Source organism: Odocoileus virginianus, chromosome 6 (assembly GCF_023699985.2).
Source record: "Odocoileus virginianus isolate 20LAN1187 ecotype Illinois chromosome 6, Ovbor_1.2, whole genome shotgun sequence".
NCBI lineage: Eukaryota > Metazoa > Chordata > Mammalia > Artiodactyla > Cervidae > Odocoileus > Odocoileus virginianus.
Genome location: NC_069679.1, coordinates 71973713 through 71997785, shown reverse-complemented (window position 1 = coordinate 71997785; position 24073 = coordinate 71973713). Strand labels below are relative to the sequence as shown.

General features: G+C 38.5%; 1 protein-coding gene across 8 annotated transcripts in view; it reads left to right on the top strand.

Annotated features, from left to right (window-relative positions):
* The first annotated feature begins 1766 nt into the window (after positions 1-1766).
* NUMB (NUMB endocytic adaptor protein) overlaps positions 1767-24073 on the top strand; it is a 156500-nt gene continuing 134193 nt past the window's right edge. For 7 of the 8 annotated variants that reach the window (XM_020911204.2, XM_070469603.1, XM_070469605.1 and 4 more), the window contains exon 1: positions 1767-1860. The gene's annotated coding sequence lies outside the window, so the exon portion shown is untranslated. Of the gene's footprint in view, positions 1861-2030; positions 2100-24073 lie in introns of those variants that run through there. The other variant, XM_070469598.1, reaches the window with a different exon arrangement.

Below are 24073 nucleotides of genomic sequence, written 5' to 3'. Positions count from 1 at the left end.
TAAGGCTTACCTTATGTCTTGAATGCCATCTTATCATGGTCAATGTCTGATCTTTCCTTCAATTGAATGATTCAGACATTTCTGCAGTTATTTTGGCTTTTCCGCTTTCCTTTCACAGTCTTTTTATGAGTCATTGAATTGAAGGGGAGGTTATTTCTAAATTGGAAGGTGAGGATGAGAGAAGGGGGAGGAAAGTTCTGGGAAAAAACTAGGAAAAGACACCTTACTGTTATGTAGAGTTACTGGAGGAATAATTTCCGCTTAGTTTGGTGATAGAAGTATATAGTTTATTTAAATGACTAAAAATACATGTTAGAAAATAGACAACTTTTTCTTTGGTGGGGGGAAAATGAACCACACAGTTTTACACTTCTTGTAGCTTGCTGAAATAGGACAGAAGGGTAAATAGAAGATATATGGAACAAAGAGCAGGAATAAGAAAGGGGCAAGGTCTAGTCTTGGTGCCACAGGAAGTCCCCAGTCATAAAGGGATGCTTAAGGGGGAAGTACCCTTGAACTTTCCCAATCCATTCTTGAGTGTATGTTTCATGACCCATTGAGTTTATGTATGCTGGGTGGAGTTGTGAGGAAGGTACATTTATTAAAATCTGATTTAGAAATTCAAAGAGTAATTAGGCCATCATTTTGCCATTCAGGAGCAGGAACAGTGGGTGGAAGTGAAAAAGAAAAGCAAAAAGCTGAAATGAAAAAAAAAAATGGATATATATTTCTAGGAGCTCAAGTTTTTATAGCAACATCAAATTTCTCAAGAGTGCCTACTGTGATTTGTACCCAAATGAATAAAAACGCAATCATTTATTCTAGTGCATTGTGCCAATATGAGAAAAGAACTGCAATTCATTCAACGGTCCTAATTTAGACGGCTAGGAAGAGAGGTTTAGAAAAAAAGACAAATTGTTAAGTATCTGACACACATCTAGTAGGGTTATTTAAGAACTGCTGAGCATAAAAATCAAGTTGCAGAGAGCCGAATTCTCTTTTCCAGAGCATCACAAGGGTAATCTGTGGCCCATTTAGTCCAAACTTGCTGTTGGCTGCCTGGTCATTTCGCAGAAGACAGCCATGAGTGAGTCTGGAAGGGGGAGACCTCGTAACACGCCACCGCAATTTATTAACTGCAACCAAAGTGGACTGACTTCTGCTAAATAAACGGTTGTGCTTTGCCCTTTAGCATGGAGACTTCTGGAAAGAACGTCAAGGAAATTGGGCACCATAGGACCTCAAGGGAAAATTTTAATCTATATAGAGCGTTTCTCTCACCGAGTTGTAATCGATTTTTATACACAAATTCTAATGTTGCTGTTTTGTCTAAGTACTACCCTCTGAGTAAGCTGGCAGTGATAAGCTTCTCCTTATTGGGAGAAAGTTGGAGAAAGGCACGAGTTTACAGTCACCTCTACCACAAAGAGTTAATCCTTCCCGTCGGATTTGAGCGTCAGTCCCTTCCTCGCTTTCTACTGCGCAACCAAACTGTGCCCAAGCTCGAACCAACCGGAGCCGACCATCCTTTGCCAGTTGACTTAACAGATACTTGCGGTAGCCTATCAGAACTTTGAACTGTCCAACCATCAACCAATTACAACTAAAGTTTGGTCTAGGACGCTCCAGGTCCGGGAGGGGGCTAATACCGGGTCAGGAAAAGGGGCGGTAAGGAAGCGTTGACGGACGGGTAAACTAAACCAATAAGAGCAGAGAGCTGCCGCCCCACTATCCAATCGCGAGGTAGGAACTGTGAAACGGGGTGGGACTGTTGTCATGGGGGAGGTGGAGGCGCTAGGTGGCTACTGGCGCCCGAGGTAGAGAGGCAGGGACGCTGGAGTTGGTCGGCGGCAGCTGCAGGTGAGTTCGGATAATGCGGGCCTGAGGTCTGGGGGCCGTCGCGGCGGGGTTGGGGGTAGAAACTCCATCTCGGCGCTCCCGAGGCGGAAGCCAGCGGGAGGGGGGCCTCGACTGCGGGTCCAGCCCGGCCCCGGCGGGGGCCAGGGCGGGGGCGGCGGCGGCGACGGCGGCGAGTTCGCCCTGACTGGGCTGGTGCGAGAGCCGCCCGGCTCCTGCGGCAGAGTTCGTAGTGTGGCAAGGTAGGCTGCGGGGCCGGACCCAAGCGGGTCAGGCCAGCAGGTCCCTCGGGACGCCTAGCTGGTCGGGTATGGGACACTGACCGGCGACCGGTGCGTGTGAGGGGTAGTTTCTTGGGGGAGATAGGAGCATCTGGGGTCCCGGAGAAGGGGGTGACCGGCTACCACCTGGCCCGAGGGACGCGGTGACTCGGGAATACTCCGGACACCTTTAGGTGTGCGGAAGAAGTGGGGGAACCCGGGAAGTCCGGGAGCGGCCCGAGCGGAGAAAGCTGGGGAAGGCGTGGGGCGGGGGCGGGGGGGGGGGCGGTGACTGGGAGTGGCCCGGGTCCGAGGGAGAAGGGAGGCCTTGGGTGACAGGGATCCCCAGTGGGGGCATCGAGGAAAGAGGCAGGGAGGGGGCTGGGGGTTCTCCTGAGAAAGGCGGCCATCCGCGAGAGCAGCGCTGTGGGAGCGCTGTGGGAGCTCTGGCGGGGCTTCGGTTGGTCGGACCGCTGGAGACCTTGAACAGCCTGGGGAGGGACGGGAGCGCCCTGCCCCCCACCGCTGGTCTGCGATGGGAGATACTGGACTGGAACTGGGTGTGAGGATCCCCGGGAGAGCAGAGTTCTGGGGGGAAAAAACCACCAACAAAACCTCGAGGGGGTAGCTCGGGTTTGAGAAGTGAGAGGTTTAGCCGAGTGAAGTCCTCTCAGTTGAGGATTAGTCAAGCAAAATGACTCGGGGGGTAGGCGGGAGAAGTAGTTTCCTTGTAGGAAGGGAGTAGGAGATAGGGCTTCGTAGGAGGGAGCGAGAAAGTTGCTCAGGAAGAGACTAGTGGTCTTGCGGAACCTGACCAGGACAGTAGGTAACGAGGAATAACATGGGGGCCTTTAATAGGGTCTAATAACTTCAGAAATAGAAGAAACTTCAGCTGCATAATAATACTAACATGCCATCTAGGGCCAGAGAAAGGGTTCTCAAAGCAAGGTTGTGACTTGCATTCCAGTGCTTTAGGAAAGAAATGTTTAGGACGAGAGCAATCATGTTAGAAAATAAGGACATGGACAAGATGGGGAATTTGAATGGGAAAAAGGGAGTAGCTGAACTAAAGGAGTAGGACCGGGACTTGATCAGGAAGAGGAGAGGCATGAAGAGGGGGGCAGGCTTACTTTCTCCAAATTAGAAATAAGTTTGAATTCTGGTTCCACCACCTAGCTTAGATAGCTTAACCTCTCAGTGAAGAAGTTTCATCTGTATAATAAGGATAAGGATACTTCCTACTTCTTAGGGTTTTTTTTTTTTAATTCACGTGAATTAATATCTGTGGAACTTTGAGAATAGTAACTGGCAAAGAATAAGTCCTATATACTGGATTTTTTACAAATGTGTAGAGAATGAAGAAAGGCTTGAATTCTTTAATGTGTCGTTCTGGAACTTGAACTGGAATCACCTGGAGGACTTGCTAAAATACAGACTGCTGGTTCCATCCAGAATTTCTGATACTGTAGGTATCAGGTACTGTAGGTATCTGGTACTGTAGGGCCTGAGAGTTTGAATTTCTCTCAGGTGATGCTTATGTTGGTCAGGGGAACATTTTAAGAACCACTTGCTTTATTGAAAGTAGTAATAATGTAGCAGGGGATTCCTTGGTGGCTCAGTGATAAAGAATCCACCTGCCAATTCTGGAGACACACGTTGCCATCCCTGGGTGGGGAAGATCTCCTGGAGAAGGAAATGGCAACCCTCTCTGGTATTCTTGCCTGGGAAATCCCATGGAGAGAGGAGCCTGGCGGGCTACAGCCCATGGGGTCGGAAAAGAATCAGACACGACTCAGCGAATAAAACAACAAAATAATGTAGCAGCCTTAAAATACCTGTCTACCTGCTAGACAGGTAGAAGCAAATTGCAAAAAAAAAAAAAAAGTCCTAATACTCTGTAAGGGATACCCTGTTTTTTTTGTTGTTTAGTTGCTAAGCCGAGTCCAACTCTTTTCGACACCGTGGACTGCAGCATGCCATACTCCTCTGTCCTCCACTATCCCCCAGAGTTTGCACAGATTCATGTCCATTGAGTTGATGATGCTTGCTATCTAACCATCTCATCCTTTGCTGCCCCCTTCTCCTTTTGCTTACCCTATTTTAAGCCTGTGTTTTTTGAACTGGATGATACTTTATTAGTAACTATAAAGTCAATTTAGTGGATTACCACCAGCATTACAAATAAATGAAATAGGACAGAATTGACTACTATTGCACATGGCAAGGAAAAATATTGTTTTGGGAAATTTTGCTCATACATGTGTGTTAGTCGCTCAGTCGTGTCCAACTCTTTGTGACCCCATGGACAGGAGCCCGCCAGGCTCCTCTGTCCATGAAATTCTCCAGGTAAGAATACTGGAGTGGGTCGCCATTTCCTTCTCCAGGGGATCTTCCTGACCCAGGGATCGAACCCGGGTCTCCTGCATTGCAGGTGGATTCTTTACCATCTGAGCTACCAGGATGACGTACATGTGTGTACTAGGTTACAATGTAAAATGTATTTCTTACACTAAAAAGAGTTTGTAAAACTGTTTTGATCTGTGGAGTGCAGTAAAAGTGATGTTTCAGTAGGACATCCAGGAACTGGGTTTATTATTTGTTTTTCTTTTTGTGGTATTTCTTTCTCAGGTGGTGATACATTCTGTTAAATTTCTTAGAGTTGATGCTTTGGTTTCTCCTGTGTTTGCTTTATCATACTGTGTTGTGCTTCTTTTTAGAAATTAAGAATATTTGGCATGAGTACTGAAGGGTATTTGAGGCAGAGAGTTGAAATTGAATGGTGTTTCTCAGATGTGGTCCACTTTTGTTTCACTCATGCCCTCTTCTTTAGCTTTTCTTACCAGTATACTGTAAAGCACAGTCTATAAAAAACCTAAGTATACACAGACATATTGACAGTAAACAACTAATACTGAAAGAGACTGGTTTGAGAAAAGTTCATGTGTAGAAAGTAAGTAAAAACCAAATAAGACACATTTCAAAAGAGAAAAGCAAAAAGGTGTTTCCTTTTTAGAGAGTAAAGGAATTTTTAAGTTTTTCATGGCCATTCATACAAAATATATACTATAAAAGCATTTTTAAGAGAACCAAATATACTTGTGTATTTTAGATTTCTAGGTTTTTGAAGAAAAATGGTGATAATACTGGACAATTAAATGTACCTGGGATAGAGTTTTAACTACAAAGTAGTTTATTAAGTGGGAGCTTTTGTTCCGATGGTTTTTTCCCTTGAGAATTATCTTGATGTGGCATATGTTGTAAGTTTAACTTGTTTGAGGGACCTAAATGTAATCTACATACTTATTTAAAGCTATATTGAGAATATATACGTATATATTTTGCTGTTCTTGGTTTGATGTTTTTTCTATAAGACTAGATGATTTATATTTAGAAAGAGTTAATTTATATCTGTTTTAATGGATGTAAGAACAGAGAAAGCAGTATTGAAAACAGAGATTCTTACATCTCTCTTTATGATTTTTATTCCAGGAGATTTATGTAACCCTTTCATTAATGTTTTATGAAACTGTGAATAAACTTTTGGAGTAGCTTTGCATCAGGAATTTTAGATTTTTCTCTCTCCGAAAAATTTTTATTTGTATTTCATTTTTTAAATGTTTTATTAAAATTTCAATCTTTGAAAAAAATTTCAATCTTTGGAAAGTCACAAAACATGTAATCATTGCATATTTGAGTTGAAACACATAGGCACTCTTTTCATAAAACAAATTTACTAATTTTTGTGACAAAGGTTGCAAGGATGAAAGCTTTTAAATTCCTTGCATTGAGTTAAATGAAGTATCCCTGCCACCAGAATGGTTGTTCTTTAAGTTATTGTACAGTTGGTAGGCACTTTTATATAGATCATTTGGTTCTTTACTAACTGATGAAGAATGTAAAATCTTTAATAGAGTGTGGGAAAAATGTAAAATTCATTCTTCATAGTTGTGGACATTAGTTTGATTACTTGCTTTTTGATAAATGGACTTTATTCAGTTGACTTACTGTTTACCCATAATTTAATCATACTTATCTACAAATTGCTCTCATTGCTCAACCCTTTTTACAGTGAGATTTGTTAATCTGTTGTTGAAAAAAATGATGGTTTTTAAATCCCAAAGAAACTGCTTTTGACTGTACAATTTAGTGAGGCTCTTTTTCCCATTTCAAAGAATATTCATGTAAATTATTTTTACAAGTGGAAGTTCAATTAACACTAGTTAATTAAGTTCATTTTCTATTTCAGTAAAGTTTTGTCTTTTATATGTAGCTTATGATCTGTTTTCTCTGCTTTTTGCTCTCCAAATACTGATACAATAAATCCCAATGGAGATGTGCTACCTGAAAATCTGGAGTTCTGTGAAAGTGCAAAAATCCCAGTGTCTGGTTGCTGGTTTGCTGGGAGAATTCCTTTTATCAGAAAAGTTCCCTAGGTAAACTTACTGACTTAAAAAGAGGTCTTTTAATAGAGTACTTGGAAAGCTGCATTTTATTTTGGGCTTGCCAAAATACGTATGTTGTGTTTAATAAATTTTGATTTGTATGGAATGGATCTGAAATTCTGCCAATTTCTGAACCCTGATATATGTTTCATTGGTGGGGCTGGGGAGAAAGGATATAGTTGTACTCCTTACATTGAAAAACATTTTTTTTGCTATCATATTTCTTTATCTTGATATAATGATAAATCTTTTATTTACAAAGAAATACAATTTTTTGAAAATAAAGACCAATTTATTTGCAAAGAAAATTTATCTTCAGTAATTTAACGTATTAGAAATCTCATTAAAGGCAAATTCTGTATAAGGCATTTTAGGCTGTTTGTTCAGCTATGAAATAAAAGTACTGATAAATAGGATGTCTTATCATATTGCCATATATTTTTGAGAATATAAAATATGCACTTGGAAATCTTAGGGCAAAAGGAGGTTTGAGACTAAGCAGAATGAGGAGAATACTGACGTGTTTGAGGAGGAGTCTGGTGGATCTGCAGGAAGTGTGTCTAGAGGAGTGAGCCATTCTTGGCAGTTTTCCTAGCGTGACATATGTAAAGGAGGTTGATCCTATTTGCAACACTCTCGCATGGACATATTTTTTGTCCTGCTTGTTAGAACTCTTCCTTTGTTGTGTTCCACTCAGGAAAGCATGTCAGAATACAAATGAACACCCTGAGAATTGCTAGTCCTAGGATGGGAACCTGGGCAGGGCCATGTAGATTTAGCAGGCAGGATACTCGACTCTGCTTTCTGGCTCTTGGGAGTAGGGGCCCAGCCACACTGGGCCATGCCTTCCCACTCGTCCTTTCTGATGGAGCCTGGGCTTAGGCAGGAGAAGACTCCAGTCGTCTTAAATGGGTCAACCAAGGAGTTGCTTAGTGATTGACTTTCAGCGCCTTCCCTTTTTCTCCCTACCCAAACTCTTTCTCCCTGCTTGCTTGTTGCTACCTTACATTCACGAGCAAAGTCTCGAGTTTTCTGATTAGATAGCAAAATATTAATTATGGTAACCTGTTTATGTCAAAGTTATATAGTTAATTAGAAAAATGATTATCATCAGATTTTTCCAGTTTAGTTAGGGAGGAAAAGGGATTTAAAGCTGTAGAACACTTGCTTGGCTCCTGAATAAAGACGAAGTCAGGAACACAGAAAAAAGGCAAAATTCACATCTTTCAAGATTGACTGCCTTTGTCTTCAGAAAAGTAAAAGATGCTTCTGACTTTTTTGATCAGGAATTTTAGCTCCCAGTATTATTTAATAAACTTTTTTCAACCTAGAATCTCCCAGAATAGCCTGATGATCACAGAAGTACATTTGTAACTACCATATAGAGAAATTGAAAAAAGTATCATTTGTGTTCCGAGGAAGAATGATAGAATAGAGAAAACCCAAATTCTGTGATTGTTTGACCATGCTTTTGAACCCTGGCTCTGTCCTTTGCTAATTGACTAATTAGGCAGTAAGCATTTTATGAAATCTTTCATAGCCTTAGTTTTGTCATCTATAAAGTGGAGCTTGTAATATCCTCCTTAACCTGATAATGAGAATTAAACAAAAAGCATTTTATGTGGGCATAAAATGCATATATTATATGCATATAGTGGGCACTCAACACATGATAATGTTAATAATTAGTAATTATAGCAATCTTAGCCCTTTATTAATATCCCAGATACTGTGATTATAAGCAATGTGGTAGTTAGAAAAACAGGAATTGATTTTACAATTTTACATGTGTTTTAAGTATTTACAATCTTTGTTTTTGTGGTTGGTTTACATGGGGTAAAAGGCTAATATTTACATAGGGTAATGAGGCTAATATTTTTTTATGTGGTCACAGGTTGTATCTCCAAGCATATCATCTGATCTTCTTCTGTCTGAGTTTTGCTAACATTGTTGTTCAGCTGCCTGGTCGGTCTGACTCTTTGCGACCCCATGGACTGCAGCATGCCAGGCCTCCCTGTCCCTCACCATCTCCCAGAGTTTGTCCAAGTTCATGTTCATTGCATCGGTGATGCAGGCCAGCCATCTCATCCTCTGATGCCCTCTTCTTCTGCCCTCAGTCTTTCCCAGCATCAGGGATTTTTCCTAATAGTGGGTGCCATTAACCCTGCTACTGGAAAAAAAAGGTGAATGTTGTAGATTTAATGACTTAAAATTTGTTCTAAATGCTTGTTAGAAAGGATCAGTTTATCTTCCCTTATAGTTAATAACATTACTCTTCATGATTCAAGTTGAAGTAGATTTTATTTAAGTTAAGCCCTGTACCTTCCTTAGTTAAGGATTTGGTCAAAGGGAAAGAAAAATCTTTTTTCACATGTAGAAAGCTGTTAAAAGCTATATTATCTCTTAAATTGTCTCTGATGAAAGCAACTGTATAATTTCCATAACTTTCATGATGTTATAGGCTTTATTTTAATCTCATTAGTGAATATAGTTTTTGAATAGTTAACTGTTTTAAAGAGTAGCTTCATTCTTTTTTCTTTTTTTTGGCAGGGGGAGTTGGGGGGCTTGCAGGATCTTAATTCCCTGACCAGAGATTGAATCTAGGCCACGGCAGTGAAAGCACTGAGTCCTAGCTCCTGGATAGTCAGATTCATTCTTATCTTTGAAAATTATTTATTATTTGTAGTATGAAGGGATGTTTCCTATGATAGCAGAGTCTTTCTTACTCTTGCAGCGATTATAGTACTAAATACTGTATTGGGTATATTGGCAAGAAAATGAACCATAAATATCTATTTATATGACTGGTGGGACTTCCCTGGCAGTCCAGTGGTTTAAGACACTAGACTTCCACTGCTGGGGGTGTGGTTTTGATGCCTGTTCGGGAAATTAAGATCCCACATGCTGCACAGCATGGCCAAAAAAAAAAAATTTTTTTTTATGACTGGTCATCGTTTCTAAAAATGTTAACATATTTTATCAAAAGCTGTTGATTTCTTAATGATCCCTTCCTTGATATTCTAGCTTAATTTTAGAAACCATACGGCTTGGTATGTTATCATATTGGTGAGGATTTTTAAAAAATTTATTTTGTGATATTAATCTTCATAAAGTTGTAAAGTTTTTGAAGTCACAACTTTATCATTTTTGCTATTCTCTGGGATACAAATATACTGAGTGAATGATGGGGAGACTCTGACTGCGAGTTGAATTTATAACATCAATTAAATTAACTTTGGCCGAGTTCAAATCCAACTCTTACTTCCTTAGGCAAGTTAATTTAGCTTCGGTTTTCTCATCTGTAAAATAAATCACTTTGAGAATTATGAGATAATTTGTGTAAAGCATTTAGCAGTACTTAGCTCATAGTAAATACTTAGCAAACCACAGCTACTGTTGTAAGGATACAGGATTGCAGATAGGAGGTAAAGTGAACAAAGCAGATAGGAGGCAAAAGATTTTTCTTTTTTTTGCATGTACTGTAAAAGAATCATATATTGAATTGAACTATGAAACTTAAAACTTCGTTTAGACATTAAAAGCAATCTTGAATTCTTGGCTCTGTTGTCTTATTTTTAGTTCCGTCAACCTGTGGAAAAATTTGAATCTTTATTTTAAATCAGCTGTATTTTTTGCCATTATTATGGCACCCAGATTAGCATTGTTTTAACTAATCCCTAAATTTTTTGGATTATGAAGTGTAGCTAAGGAACCAATTAGACACATTTTTCATTAGACTTAAGTTTAAGATAACATTTAAATACTTTATCTCCTTGGCATTGAATTTTTTTTTTTTTTGACATTGAATATTTTTATTAGCAGTTCTTAATCTGTTGCCTGCAACTCTTTGGATTGAGGGGTGGGTGTTTTCTGTAGTTAGTAAAGTGCTCTCAAATCCATTTGCTCATCAAATATTATCTGTAGACAAAAGTAATAAGTTCTAAATACCTATATGCATTATACTTACATGTGCTGTGTACTAAGTCACTTCAGTCGTGTCTGACTCTTTGCAACCCTGTGGACTGTAGCCCACCATACTCCTCTGTCCTTGGGATTATCCCAGGCAGGAATACTGGAGTGGGTTACCATTTCCTCCTCCAGGGGATCTTCGTGATCCAGGGATTGAACCCAAGTCTCTTATGCATCCTGCATTGGCAGGCGGGTCTTTTACCACTAGTGCCACCTGGGAAGCCTTACATTTATACATATGTTTAACATTTATTACTTTGTATATCTATACATATGCATATACATTATATTTGAAGAATTGTTCTTCAGTAGCAAAATCGGACTCTTTGCGACCCCATGGACTGCAGCACACCAGCTTTCCCTGTCCTTCAGTCTCTGCTGGAGTTTGCTTAAACTCATGTTCATTGTGTCAGTGATGCCATCCAACCATCTTATCCTCTGTCGCCCCCTTCTCTTGCCTTCAGTCTTTCCCAGCATCAGGGTCTTTTTCAATGAGTTGGCCCTTTGAATCAGGTGGCCAAAGGATTAGAGCTTCAGCAACAGTCCTTCCAGTGAACATTCAAGGTTGATTTCCTTTACGATTGACTGTTTTGATCTCCTTGCAGTTCAAGGGACTCTCAGGAGTCTTACCCAGCACCACAATTCGAAAACATCAATTCTTCATCACTCAGCCTTCTTTATGGTCCAACTCTTCTATCTGTACATGACTACTGGAAAAACCATAGCTTTGACTCTATGAACTTTTGTGGGCAAAGTGATGTCTCTCGTTTTAATACACTGACTAGGTTTGTCATAGCTTTTCTTCCAAGGAGCAAGTGTTTTTCAATTTCATGGCTGCAGTCACCATTAGCAGTGATTTGGGAGCCCAAGAAAATAAAATCTGTCACTCTTTCCACTTTTTCCCCTTCTGTTTGCTATGAAGTGATGGGACTGGATGCCATGATCTTCGTAGTTTGAATGTTGATTGAGCTTAAGCCAGCTTTTTCACTCTTCCTTTATCACTCTCATTTAAGAGGCTTTTAGTTCCTCTTTGCTTTTCTAGAGTGGTATCATCTGCATATCTGAAGTTGTTGATATTTCTCCTGCAGTCTTGATTCCAGCTTGTCATTGATCCAGCCTGGCATTTTGCTTCATGTACCCTGCTTGTAAGTTAAATTAGCATGGTGACAATATACAACCTTGGCAAACTCCTTTTCAGTTTTGAAGCAGTCTGTTGTTCTATGACCAATTCTGACCATTGCTTCTTGACCTTAATAGAGGTTTCTCGGGAGACAGGTAAGGTGGTCTAGTGTTTCCCTCTCTTTGAGAATTTTCCACAGTTTGTTATGATCCACATAGTCAAAGGCTGTAATGTAGTCAATGAAGCAGAAATAGATGTTTTTCCGGAAACCTCTTGCTTAATTTGTGATCCAACGGATGTTAGAAGTTTGATCTCTGGTTCCTCTGCCTTTTCTAAATCCAGCTTGTACATCTGGACATTCTTGGTTCACATACTTTTGAAGCCTGGCTTGAAGGATTTTGAGCATTACCTTGCTAGCTTGTGAAAATGAGTGCAGTTGTACAATAGTTTGAATATTCTTTGGCATTGCCCTTCTTTGGGATTGGAATGAAAATTGACCTTTTCCAGTCTTGTGGCCACTGCTAAGTTTTCCAAATTTGCTTGACATACTGAGTGCAGCACTTTTAACAGTGTCATCTTTTAAGATTTTTAAATAGCTTAGCTGGAATTTTGTCACCTCCACTAGCTTTGTTCATAATAATGCTTCTAAGGCCTGCTTCATTTCACACTCCACGTTGTTGGCTTTAGGTGAGTGAACACATCATTGTTGTTATCTGAGTCATTAAGGCCTTTTTTGTGTTTTTTATGTTATTTTATGTATTCTTATGTGTATTCTTGCTACCCCTTCTTAATCTCTTCTGATTCTGTTAGGTCCTTGACATTCTGTCATTTACTGTGCCCATCCTTGTGTGAAATGTTCCCTTGGTATGTCCAGTTTTCTTGAAGAGCTCTCTAGTCTTTCCTATTCTACTGTTTTCCTCTATTTCTTTGCATTGTTCACATAAAGAAGGCTTTCTTATCTCTCCTTGCTATTCTCTGTAACTCTGTATCAGTTGGGTATATCTTTCCCATCTTTCCCTTTCTCCTTTGCCTTTCACTTCTCTTCTGAGTTATTTGTAATGCTTCCTCAGACAACCACTTTGCCTTCTTTCATTCCTTTTTCTTGGTCACTGCTTCCTGTACAGTGGTATGAGCCTCCGTTCATAGTTCTTCAGGCACTTCGTCTACCAGATCTAATCCCTTGAATCTATTTGTCACTTCTACCATATAATCATAAGGGATTTGATTTAGGTCATACCTGAATGGCCTAATGGTTTTCCCTCCTTTCTTCAATTTAAGTCTGACTTTTGCAATAAGGAGCTCATGATCCACAGTCAGCTCCAGGTCTTGTTTTTGCTGACTATATAAAGCTTTTCCATCTTCGGTTGCAGAAAATAAATCGGTCTGATTACAATATTGACCATCTGCTGATGTCCATGTGTAGAGTCATCTCTTGTGTTGTTGAAAGAGGGTGTTTGCTATGACCAGTGCGTTCTCTTGGCAAAACTCTGTTAGCCTTTGCCCTGCTTTATTTTGGGCTTCCCGGTAGCTCAGCTAGTAAAGAATCCACCTGCAATGCAGAAAAACCTGGTTCAATTCCTGGGTCTGGAAGATCCCCTGGAGAAGAGATAGGCTACCCACTCCAGTATTCTTGGGCATTCCTGGTGGCTCAGTTGGTAAAGAATCCGCCTGCAATTCGGGAGACCCGGTTCTATCCCTGGGTTGTGGGAAGATCCCCTGGAGGAAGGCATGGCAACCCATTCCAGTATTCTTGCCTGGAGAATCCCCATGGACAGAGGAGCCTGGCAGGCTATAGTCCATGGAGTTGCAAAGAGTCGGACATGACTTCAGTAACTGAGCACAGTGCAGCATTTTGTACTTTGAGGCCAAACTTGCCAGTTACTCCAGGTATCTCTTGACTTCCTACTTTTGCATTCCAATCCCTTATGATGAAAAGGACTTCTTTTTTGGTGTTAGTTCTAGAAGATCTTGTAGGTCTTCGTAGAACCATTCAGCTTCTTTAGCATCAGTGGGCATAGACTTGGATACTGTGGTGTTGAATGATTTGCCTTGGAAACGAACCAAGATCATTCTGTCATTTTTGAGATTGCACCGAAGTAGTGTGTCTCAGACTGTTTTGTTGACTATAAGGGCTACTCCATTCTATGGGATTCTTGCCCATAGGAGTAGATGTAATGGTCATTTGAATTCAGTTTCCTACTCCCGTCCATTTTAGTTCACAGAGTCCTAAAATTACATCCAATTTGAAGAATAGTAGTGAAAGTAGTGTAGTCAAAGTGTTAGTCTCTCAGTCGTGTCTGAGAGTCGTGTGACACCATGGACTGTATCCCATCAGGCTCCTCCGTCCGTGGAATTCTCCAGGCAGGAATACTGGAGTGGGTAGCCAGCCATTCCCTTCTCCAAGTGATCTTCCCAACCCAGGGATTGAACTTGGGTCTCCAGCATTGCAGGCATATTCTTTATCGTCTGAGCCACCAGGGAAGCCTAATTTGAAGAATATGTATATTCAAATAAATGTTGAGATGAATTTTTAAAATTTTCACTTTATAAGCCTAGAGTGAATTCATAGGTAGCCTTGGTTATTTTGACTCCTCCATTTTCTGGCTAAAAATTCAGGTATTACCAGGTAGGGATCAGTTAATATTTTGACTTTTAAAAAACTGCCATCATACTAAAAGCTCTCAGCCTACTTTTTCTACCCTTTTCTTACCCAAATATAGCATTTCAGAAACTTCTCTTCCCCCAAAATGGCATACACCTTTTAAAAAATACAGGTGTAATTGACATGTAATGAAATTGCATATATTTAAAGTAATAGTTTCATGAGTTTTTATCTATTTACATACTACAATCAAGATAAGGACTATACCAGTTTAAAAGTTTCCTTGTGCCCTATGGGTAAGGTTTACCCTTTGGTAAACCATCTCTCCCTTTCCACACTCAGAATAATAATCTGCTGTCAGTATAGTTTGCATTTTCTAGAATTTTATGCAAAGAGAATTGCATGGTGTATACTCTTTAAGAGGGAGGTCTGGTGTCTTTCACTTTGTCTAGTTAACTTGAGGTTTATCTATGTTATTTTTTGTGTATCAGCAATGTGTTCGTTTTTGTTCCTTAGTAGTGTTCCAATATGTGTCACAATTTTTAAATTATTCTGCTGTTGATAAGACATGGGATTGTTTCCAGTTTCTGGCTATTCAAATATAACTGTGAACATTCATGTACAGATTTTTGTTTTAGGAACATGTGTTTTCGTTTCTCTTGGGTGTATACCTAATAGTGGAGTTGATGGGTCATATGTTCAGTCAGTTTCCAAAGCTTCTATAATTTACATTCCCACTGGTAGTGGGAATGAGCATTCTGACTTCACATCCTCACCAGCACTTGTTATTATCTCTTTTTTGTAGTCATTCTAGTAGATGTGAAGTAATAATTCATTGTGGTTTTGTTTTGCATTTTCCCAATGGCTGTTGATACTGAGAATTTTTTTTGTGGGTTTATTGGACATTTGTATATCTTCTTTGAAATATTATCTATTTGGATCTCCTGCACATGTTAAAAAATGGAATTGTCTTTTGTTATTGTGTTTTTAGTTATGAAAAACTTTTATATTTTCTCCCAATATGGCTTGTATTTTCACTTTCTTAGTGGTGGCCATTGAAGCGCAGACCTTTTTCATTTTGATACAGCCCTGTCTTTGTGCTTTTGGTATAATAATCTAAGAAACAATCGCCCAATTCCAGGTCATGAGTATTTATGCCTGTGTTTTCTTCTCAGAGTTTATATAAATTTTAGCCCTTATATTTAGTTCCATTTTGGGTTAATTTTTGTGTATGGTATGGGGAAGGGGCCCAACTTAATTTTTTTACTTATGGTTATCCAGTTGTCTCAGCACCCTTTGTTGAGACCATTACTTTTTGTTTATTGGCTTGTTAGAAAAGTTTAATAAAACTTTCTGCTTTGTTACTAATTCTTCAAAATAGCAATTTGTTGACTTTTTGGTCTAGTGGGGCAGAGGGAAGCAGCTTAAAGTTGTAAGAATGGGTTATAAATGAACCCGCTAACTTAAATATATGATTGTCACTTTCATCCTTTCATTACTTTATACTTGAGTATTAAATGAAATTCAGCTGCCATTTTTCTGCTTACTGGGCAATTTTGTGCACAAAGTTCTACAGAAACTTCGGTGCTGGACCATTTAATGGAAATCGGGGTTAGATTTCAAACACGTGACATAAAGGAAGAAAAGCTTCTGTTACACCTTTTCCTTCTTTAACTCTCCTATTCTGTTGCCTTTTTTATCTTAAGAAGACTCTTCTTTTGGATTATTAACACATAGCCTTTTTCTGAGGGAAGATCAAGTACTAAGGCTTTTTTTTTTTTAAGTTGGAGATCGAAGGAATGTTCTATAATGACGATTGAAAACACTATAGAGAAATTATAAGTATTTTTATTAGCCTTGGTAAATTTAAAATTCAGAATTAACATTAGAATCCAAGTTTCCTTTTCCACGTAATCCTAGTTGAAGGTTAGAAACAACATGGTATTTTTCTTTCATTTAAAAAATCATGAAAATACAGTTATTTTACAACTTGTGAGATTACTTAGTGTTTTGAAAGAAGCTTATTCGTTACTTATAGAACATTTGACTCTAAACTGGGTTTTTAAGTTTTTCCCCTATGTTTTAAGAGGCATTAATTATTCTCTTTTGGAAGTCTTACAAGCAAAGGGAAAAGTATACATCTTTTACAGAGTATTTAAATATTACGTGTCTCATCTCTATTTGTAGAGTTGTGTTTCTTTAGAATATGAGGCCAGTATTTTGCCAAGTAAGAGCTAATTTCCTGGGAAATCTGGTTGCTGGCTTGACTTCTTGCTGTGCCTTTCCCTTTTTTGTTGTTTTATAAAAGAGCAGAACCCAGTCCTGTGGAAAATCACTAAATCATCGAATTATTTTCCCGAGTTCAAATTAAGCATGATTGATATATATCTGTATTGTATTGAATTCTGTAACTTTTTCTTGTTAGGGATTTGTTAGCATACCTTGAAGGACTTTGACTTCATTTAATGAGTTGGCTGCTCATATCTGAAATAACACTTATCAGTGTGTTCTTTTAACGAATGTTCTTATCCTTCTGTTCGGTTTTTTTTTTTCCTCTCTCTCCAGTAGACATAGTTAGTGAGGGGTAACACTGGTGTTCTTATAATAAAATCCAAACAGTTATGAACTGTAATAGTAGTTTCTATGATGTTGGCCTCTAATTATGATTTTTTAATGACATTGTTTCTAATTTTTCCTCATTGCATATTTTACTGTATACATACATTTGTAAGCTGCTTTCATTAACATACATTTTAATATTATTAGAATAATTTGAAAACAGTTTAAAACAGCTGAAGAATATTCTAATAATGGATGCATTTGTCATTTATGCAACCAGTTTCCATAGTGTTCACATTTAGCTTGCTTGTTGATTTCCAATTATTATAAACAAAACTTCAGTGAATATTGCTAAACCCAAATCTTTGTCCACATTTCTATATTTTTAAGATAAATACATTTGAATGGAATTATTAGGTCAAGTTATACATTTCTTAGAGCTTTTAGGAAAGCAAAACATTGCATTTTTGCTCTCCAGAAAGGTTGTACCGATTTACATTCCCCTTAGCAGTATGAGACTGAGGTACGGATTTGCCAGCATTGTTATTATTTTAAAATATTTTAAAGTATTTAAAATGTTAATGTAAGGAGAAAATAGTAACCGGTTTCTTAAATTTGTATTTATTTGATCTCTAGTAGACTATTTTAAATGTGATCGTTAGCTTTTAAGTATCTCCTTTAAGTGCAGTTATATTACTGTTCTTTGTCTTCTTTATTTTTTTCATTTTCTGAGTGGGCTCCAGTTTTTACATGGAATCTAGGAATAATATTCAAAGCAGGATAATTATTCAAAGCTGTGACTTAATTTATATAAATGATCAGTGAAAGTTGTTTAGTGCCCTTTCAGTTTAGTTTTACCCTGTGACTACTTTCTGATTTTGCCTGTTTTTGAATTTCATATAAATGGAATAATACCATATGTACTCTTTTTATCTGGCTTCTTTTGTTTAATGTGTTTTTGAGATTCATTTTGTTTTGTACGCTTTTATTATTAAGAAAACCATAACCAATAGAAAATTACAGCAGTGGTATACCCTTTTAAATAAAATGTCATTAAAGCATTCTCTAAAGCGCAATTTGTTAGCTATTTAATTTACCTCAAGTCCAGGTTGTATCTAAGACATCATTTCCATCACAGTAGCCATTTAAAGCCAGTCTTCTTTCTTCTTTTTTCCCTATTTATTTTTATTAGTTGGAGGCTAATTACTTTACAGTATTGTAGTGGTTTTTGCCATACATTGACATGAATCAGCCATGGATTTACATGTGTCCCCCATCCCTATCCCCCCTCCCGCCTCCCTCCCCATTCCATCCCTCTGGGTCTTCCCACTGCACCAGCCCTGAGCACTTGTCTCATGCATCCAACCTGGGCTGGTGATCTGTTTCACCCTTGATAGTATACTTGTTTCAATGCTGTTCTCTCTGAACATCCCACCCTCATCTTCTCCCACAGAGTCTAAAAGTTTGTTCTGTACATCTGTGTCTCTTTTTCTGTTTTGCATATAGGGTTATCGTTACCATCTTTTAAAATTCCATATATATGTGTTAGTATACTGTATTGGTCTTTATTTCTCTGGCTTACTTCACTCGGTATAATGGGCTCCAGTTTCATCCATCTCATTAGAACTGATTCAAATGAATTCTTTTTAATGGCTGAGTAATATTCCATTGTGTATCTGTACCACAGCTTCCTTATCCGTTTGTCTGCTGATGGGCATCTAGGTTGCTTCCATGTCCTGGCTATTATAAACAGTGCTGTGATGAAAATTGGGGTACACGTGTCTCTTTCAGATCTGGTTTCCTCCGTGTGTATGCCCAGGAGTGGGATTGCTGGGTCATATAAAGCCAGTCTTATTTCTATATGTGGGTAATTTCTGGAGGAGTACTCTACTCAGGATGAACATGCACCAAGAATGCATAAGAAAAAAGATTTATATGTGCAGCTACACTTAAGAGTTTCCATAGGAGTATCACTTAGTAAAACCCTGGGATTTATTTTCCTTTTAAAAGCAAGCAATGAAAAAATTTCTCAAAAAAGTTTATATTGTGGCAAGAAAACTCAAGAGAGTTATTAAAAAAAGTGAGGTTATTTTCAGAATAAAAATTATCTTCAACTAGGGATTGTTTAAAATGCAGTTTGAAATGAAACAGAATTTGAAGAAAATAAAAATAAGACATTCTGTATGCTATAGCTCCCTCAGTCATGTCTCGCTCTTTGTGACCCCATGGACTGTAGCCTGCCTCTGTCCATGGGACTTCCCAGGCAAGAATACTGGAGTGGGTTGCTATTTCCTACTTAAGGGAATCTTCCCAACCCAAAGATTGAACCCTGGTCTCCTGCATTGGCAGGTGGATTCTTTACCACTGAGCCACCACATGCTTTACATGCACTAATTTAATCCTCATATTAATCCCTGCTAGAGTAGGTACTGTTATTATCCTTACTTTCCAGTTGAGGAATCTGAAGCACAGAAGTTAAGCAACTTGCCACAAATCATAGAGCAAGTGGTGGACTCATATTCTTACCCTCAGTGCTAAAGAAATTAAATCAAATGCAGTGAATTTTGCATTCTTTATAGAATGTGTGGTAGTGTTGGTCAGAATTTAAACTGGGATTTCTAAGTTTGCAAATAGACTCTTCACCAGTCTCTCTTTCTTCACTGTCAGTACTCCTGTCATGTATCCCAGGAGGGTGATTTATGGAAGGAAAGTATTATCTGAATAAACAGATGGTGGACAACCCTAGTAACCTGAGATTGAGTGCTTTCCTAGAGAAGATGCCATTTCTCTCTGTACCTTAATTGAGTCTTGGAATTGGAGCAACTATTTTTGGATGGTTTTCAGCAGTGTTTGTTTAACTGGTCTTTGTGAAAATCTCTAAATGTAAATGTTTAACATCCTCTGGAAACAAACCGAGAAAGATATGAGGTAGATGGAACTTGTGCTTGAAAAATGTTGGGCCTAATAACAGTACTATTTAAAATACTTGATATTCATAGATATTTATGATATGTTGACACCAGAATCGCAGTTCTTAAAATTGTTTTCTTTCTTTCTGAATCCCTTGCATACTGACCCATGTAACTTTTCCTTGAACTCTTCTTTGTCATTGGTTTGGGTTTAGACAAGGTTAATCTTTGAGTGGAGGGCTGTATTTTTAGCCAGTTACCTTGAAAGGAGGTTTGGAGATGGAAGAAGATGAAAGAAGTATTGTTTTTTTCCTTCACTTCATCTTTTGTGGCTTCCTCCACTTTTGGCTTGTGTCTGTTGATATCATGGATAACTTGAAGTTGGATTAGATGGGAACTGTTTTGGTGTATTAAATGAGAGAATGTAAATTCTTGAATGAATAAATCATTAGATACAAGTTTTAATTCCTGTGTTACCACACTCTGTGATTTGGCTGCATTTTAATTTTTCTAGGTCTTTGTTTTCTTCTTTAATAAATTGAAGGCATTGAGGAATTCCCAGGTGGTCCAGTTGTTAAGATGCCTCACTTCCAAAGCAAGGTTTAGTCCCTGGTCGGGGAACTAGGATCCCACATTCTCCCGCCCCCACACCAAAAAAAAGTGAAGACATTGGACTAGATGCTCTGTAAAGTTTTTTTTTTTTTTTTGGGTGCTGAAATATTTAAATTATTCTAAAAATTACACCAAAGGACTTCTCTGGTGTTCCAGTGGCTAGGACTCTCTGCTCCTAATGCATGGGACCTGGGTTCGATCCCTTATCCGGGGACTAGATCCCACATGCCCCAGCTAAGACCTGGTACAGCCAAATAAATAAATAAAAAATAAAATTATAGTGAATAATACAAAGATTATAATTCAGTTTTTTCATATAGAAAATTAGTAGTACCAACACCACTTACTGAGTAGCATCCATTCTTCATTGATCTGTAGTGAGGGTCTTTTTATTCTTTGGCTATTCCTGGCAACCTGTGGGATCTTCGTTCCCCAACCTGGGATTGAACCTTGCCCTCGGCAGTGAAAATGCCGAGTCCTGACCACTGGACTGCCAAGGAATTCCCTACAGTGAAGATCTTTGAGTCATATGTAATGTTCTGTATATACATGGGCCTGTTTTTATACTCTATTTGCCTATCCCTGAGCCAGTACCACTCTGTCTATATTCACTGTAGTTTTGTAATAAATTTAGATATCTGGGATGGTGAGGCACCATAATTCTCCCACTTTATTATTCTTTAAAATTATCTTGATTCTTCTTCTCTCTGTTAGTGTTTAAAATTCTTTGATTTTTTGTATAGTACTGTGATAGACTTCCCTGGTGGTAATACTCTTGGTAATCAGTACCTTCATACTGAATGTGTGAAATGAACAACAGCCAGTTACATGCTATAAAGCTTACGGATAACAGTGTCACAAGTTAATGTCAGTAAAAATAATGACTCTTGACTTTTGAGACTTATAAATAAAATACTTGGCGTTTCCTTGTAGAAATGTTTAATTAAATTACTTTGAAATTTAGTCTAGGTCTAGTATTAAATATCTTGGATACTCCCCTCAACTTCCTGCCCCATTCCATGCTCCTTTTGATTACAGTTTTGAAAGAGTAAGCAAAATTTTTGAAAAATTGTTGTTTAGACAAATAGTTTAAAACCACTTTTAAAAAATCATAAATTTCGCATGAAATTGATAAAATATGCTTTATGAGCGCCTTTTACTTTAAAACTAATGTCTATATAAGCTCCATCATTTTGAATTAGTTTTCATTTACTTGAAAATGCTTCATATTTTCATTTTATAGTGGATAAAGTTGAGTTCTGTATCACACACTGAAAATTTTGTTTCTGTTTCCTAACTACCATCATCAAACATTGCAATAGAACTCTAGTTCCTCATGCTCTTAATCTCCTCTCTTTATATACTCTTTACTTTCTCCTTTTTTCTCTTTTCATTGAGGTGGTTTCGTTTGTTTTGTGTGCTTTTTCTCTGTTATCCTTCCAAGCCTAGTAGAGCCATCTTCTTACCTAAGGGCTTTCTTATGCATCACCTTCTCTACATTATATCTCTTCCTCTTTTGATTCTATAGCACTTTGTACCAGTGTTGTATGGCATATTGTCTGCTTTGCATTATAGTTTGGTATACAGTCCCCTCCTCCTACGCCCAGTTAGATTATGTACATATTGGGAACAGGATCCTAGTTACTTTGACTTACTCTTTGTAAGTCCCACAGTTTCCTATCATAGTTTCTTTTGTGTAGTGTGTCCTTAGTAGTGTTGGAATTGAATTAATTCAATAATCTGTGCTTTTGTGGAGCTTATGGAGTAGTAGAAGGAGGTGCACAATAAGAAGATAGATAAATACATAGAAAAATTGCCATTTGAAAATAATGAATAGTATGTTATTATGAGAGAATAATAGGGGAACCAGTTTTGGTCTTGTTGGTAAAGGCCACACTTAGGGTTGACATTTAAGTTGATATGAAGAATTCAAAGGAGCCACCATGAGGAGAGTTGGAGGAAGAGCATTTTGTACATGTGGGAAGACTAAAGCAGGAAGGAACTTGAATTTTTGAGAAACTGAAGTGAGGCTGGAACTTAATGAATGTGAGGAAGAATAGTTTGTAAGATGAAGTTAGACATAAAGAAGTCAGCTTGCAGAGTGCCTTGTAGGTTGCTGTAGGAGGGTTTGAATTTGTTCTAAATGAAATGGGATGCCACTGAAGGATTTTAAGCAGAGGATAATATAAATATGCTTTACACTTTAAAAAGATCCTTACGGCTACTATCTGATAATTGGATTGTAGAGGAAGGGAGCAAGAGGGAAAGCAGGAAGAGCAATTAGAATGGTGGTGGAAGTATAGTTAGAAGTGGATGGATTTAAGATAACATTAGAATTTTTAAGATTTACCAATGGGTTACATGTGAAGGAGAAAAGGGAATAAGACTCGAGGGTTATTCCAGATTTCTGGCTTGGTATTTGAGATAGAAGAGGAGTGGGAAAACAACTTTTTTTAGAAAAAATTATTAAGAGGATGAGAATCATTGTTATGGACCTGTAAAATTTCAAGAGACACCTAAATGATAACTTTGGGATATTGGAAACTGGAGTTTAGAGAGAGGTGCTAGTGGAAATTTGTATAGATGAAATTTAGAGCTGTGAGGAAAGGGTGAGATCAACTGTCTGGTTCTCAGCTTGAAGGAACTCCAAATTTAGCTATCTGGTAAAGAAGAAAAAGTGATTGTTATGTAGGGGGAAACCAGGATTTGTCATGTCATAGAAACCAAGAGAGGAGAGATTTAGTGCTCATTTGAATTACCAGAATGGAAATGATTGGTGATCTTGTGTTTCTTGTTCTCTGTATGTCCCTCCAGATTCACTCTTGCGTTTTTCTTTCCTGCTTTGTGCCTCAGAAGGCTGCCCTCTATTAATTGCATTACTCAGGCTTCTTTGCCTTCTGATTGCAGGTTGCATTCAACCAGGAGATGACTGGGTTCAGTTTGGTGGAATGTTACAAATTTGATTTTGGAAAGAACAGGAAGCTTTCATCTGATAGCTTCCATTTTCTTACTAAAATTGTCAAAAGAGTTGGGAAGAAATGGAGAGAAAGGGAGAAATGTTTAAGAACTGAGGAAAAAGTGTAAAGCAGCAACCCCAGCGAACTTTCAGAGCAAAATTGAAACTGGACAGGACCCTGCGGGGCCCTGTCAGGTGCAGAGGCCTGCCTGCCTGTGTCCCCGTTTCTTCTTTGTAGAAAAAAAAGCTTTTAGCCTGCTCAACCTTTCCTGTGTTCCAAAGGGCAGATTCAAACAGTTGCTATTTGGGGGATGAAGAAATGCAGAAAGAAGCCACAGTGCAGCAACGGGGCAGGGTCCTGGTTCCTCCTCAGGAGATGTGCATAGCATTTAGATCCATCTTATGTCTGAGTTCTGCAGGAACTAAGGTCCTCCACCCAGTGGAGTGTGTTAACTTCAGTCTAAGCGTAAGCACGTGGACCCCAGACTGATTGGAGCCAGAGGCTGATGACTGAGATTTGTGGAACACCACCCTGTTACGTCATCACCAACGAGTCAGAAGAAGTTCACATACCTGACAGCCTTTCCTTGTAAATTTTACTTACAAAAATTCTTCCTTGAAAACCATCAGGGAGTTCAGGCCTCTTGGGCATGAGCCACCCCATCCTCCTTGTTCAGTCCTTGCAATAAACCTTTCTTCACTCCAAACTCTGACATTTTGGTTTGTTTGACTTTTCTGTTTGTCAGGCACACCAACTTGGTTGAGGTTGTTAAGTGTAAATTTATGA